The 2,912-nt window shown below is 29.3% G+C and overlaps 1 long non-coding RNA gene across 1 annotated transcript; it reads left to right on the top strand.

Annotated features, from left to right (window-relative positions):
• Nucleotides 1-406: 406 nt before the first annotated feature.
• On the top strand, nucleotides 407-1,861 carry LOC140675999 (uncharacterized). The gene is made up of 3 exons (XR_012048508.1): nucleotides 407-624; nucleotides 736-785; nucleotides 1,637-1,861. It is a non-coding gene; the product is annotated as an uncharacterized lncRNA (long non-coding RNA).
• Nucleotides 1,862-2,912: the final 1,051 nt, after the last annotated feature.

The raw sequence follows: 2,912 nt of genomic DNA on the forward strand, positions 1-2,912 counted from the left end.
ACGATTAAAATTTAATTGAATTTCGCTTGTGTTGTAATACCGCTAAGCGAGATGCCGCTAGTTTAATCGCACAGGATATCATTTTCAACATTGCCTGTTGCCATGTAGAAGGGGTATAAGGAAGAAGCCGAATCGCCGAGCCGTACACATACACGGCCCTTTCTTTGTGTGCGCTCATATGTTGCGTATCTTCTCACTGATAAAGTTATCCGTTGTAGAAGAAATGTGCGTTTTTTATATGTACACTGAAAAAAAAATTTATTTACTCTAAAAAAATATTTAGTTCAATACGTTCAAATAAGTATTTATTTAAATTAAGCAAAAACATATTTGAATCAATAAAATATATTGCTGAATAGTAAAATAGACAATATATTTTACTAATTTAAAAATATTCTTGCTTAATTTAAATAAATGCTTGTTTGAACGTATTGAACTACATATTTTTTTAGATTAAGTAAATTTTTTTTCAGTGTACGAAATTCGGGGGCTTAATCAACGCGCACACCGCGGTGCGCAGGCGGCACAGCGAGGACCTCGCGTAGAGGCCCTCATGGAGGGGAGAAGACGAGAACAGACTAGTCCTGACGGATACGAGTGTTTTACAAAAGTTTCGTGAAATACGTAATTATCTTACAATACTGTTTTTGTGTAGTTTCGTGGTTAATTATTACAAGTTAATCGTTAATTGTGAAACGTATGAAGAACAAACATTATGGCCAATATTATTCGCAGTTGGGGCCTGAAAGATTCGGTTGAATCAAACATAATAAAAGTATTAGAAGGTATGTATTATTTTAAAAAATTATTTATTATCGTTATTTGCAAGGTTCATTCTATAAGTCACACCGTTTTGTTTCGAAAATATCTACTGTATGTTTTCAATTGTGTAATTTAAGTTGTTAACGCATTTTTTACACATTTTCTTATGCAACAATTGATTATATCAAAATAATTTATCAGCAAAACCGTAAGATTTCATCATAATTTATTATGATTCCAATAATGTTTGGATTGCTATTTCTTTATTGTCATAAAATATTTTCCGTGATATACGGGTAAAAAGTGTTCGTAAAAAAATGTACACAAAGGTTTGGTATGCGTATGCGTATATATAGTACACAGTGTCTATCTATAAGCATACCATCAAATATCCATGTAGTAATGAAAGTACATTGAAGAAAAATATTTTCGATTTTACAATTTTATCCTCACAGTGTTCTTAGACAAAAATTTAGTTCGTAAAATGAAATATTTAGTTGAATGAAAGATTCTTTTGCTCAAGAAACAAAATTTTTTAAATGTTTGCAAAATGTTTTGTTAACGTTTTATGCTCATTTTGTCAAAGCAAACTTTTTGTCATCTTTTAGAATATAATCTAGTTTTTATAGTCTCTTAAAAAATTCGATTATATTCTAAAAGATGACAAAAAGTTTGCTTCGAAAAAATGAGCATAAAATGTTAACAAAACATTTTGCAAATATTTAAAAAATTTTGTTTCTTGAGCAAAAGAATCTTTCATTCAACTAAATATTTCATTTTACGAACTAAATTTTGGTTTGGTTTCGCATTTTATTCCAAATTCAGTTGCTATTCAAGATAATAATCATTGAATATTTATGCAATTTTTCTTAAGAAAATCAGATTAGTGACGATAATCTGTCCGATCTTACCCCGGAACTTATAAAGGAAATGATTACACCTATCGGATTACGACTCGAATTTTTAAAAAAATGGACGCTGGCGTACGCGCAAAAGAAAATACCTGTTAGTAGGCATAATGAATAAATATGGAGAATTTTTTTAATTTTGAATAAATTCATTTATTTAGCAACATTTATCGTTTATTGTATTAAACAGATCGAGAGTACGAATTCTGAGGAGACATTAGAGAATGCGACTTCTGTACAAAGTTCTTGCTCTTCTGTACAAGATTCATCAAACGATTACGTTTTAAAAAGACAAAACGCTTTTTCCGGAAAATTATCATACGCTTTAAGAACAAAAACTATATCAATCAAAGCAATTCTTAATACAAATATACAAGGAGAAGCAATACTAAAATCTTATAAAACATCAAAATCTTTGACCCGCAAATCACGGAATATCATCGTTGAGATCATTTTGACAGAATTAATGAATGAAACATGCCAGTAATTTATTTCACTTTTTTATATACGTTAAAATTTATATTTTCAAATATACATCTATATCTATACTATATCTATAATAATATTTTATTAATTAATTTTAATACTTATTAATATTTGTTATTTTTATTCAATATTAATTTTTATTATATTTTATTAGTCTAAGAAATGAAGATTTTGAACATCTAGCAGAGGCGATAGTAAAAGATTTTCCCACCGAATCCGTTTCCACGTATTATATTCCTGCGATTCCTAAAAAGTTATCTCGCGTTGGAAAATCAGTAATTTCCCGCGGAAAATTTGTTGACAAATATCGTAACAAATTACGTCAACTAAAACGCATTCGCGTGGGTAATCCATTGGCAGAAATTACAAACTTTCAACAAACCGAATCTTCTGATTTATCCTCCGATGAAGGTACCAGGCAGTTTTTTCAAATTTACTTATATTTAAAATTAAAATATATACTATATAGTTAAAATTTTATTTTTATATGTCTCAAATGGATTAAATTTAAATTTTTTCATAATCTATAGAAACTATTCGTGAAGCTGAAGGATGGCTCAAAAGTCATTCCACACCGTGCTGGGAAATCGTCGTCAATAAATGGAAACTTACTGCTGAACATCGACACAAAATTATAAAATCAAACCGGAGTTTGAAATTGTGCCAAATTTTTGAACGATGGTCTATTTTAAAACATCCGAATGCATACACATTAATTGAGGAGGATTATGTATTTCTGAATCTACCAGCGTTAAA

This window comes from Anoplolepis gracilipes, unplaced genomic scaffold (assembly GCF_047496725.1).
Source record: "Anoplolepis gracilipes unplaced genomic scaffold, ASM4749672v1 Contig33, whole genome shotgun sequence".
In the NCBI taxonomy this organism is placed as follows: Eukaryota; Metazoa; Arthropoda; class Insecta; order Hymenoptera; family Formicidae; genus Anoplolepis; species Anoplolepis gracilipes.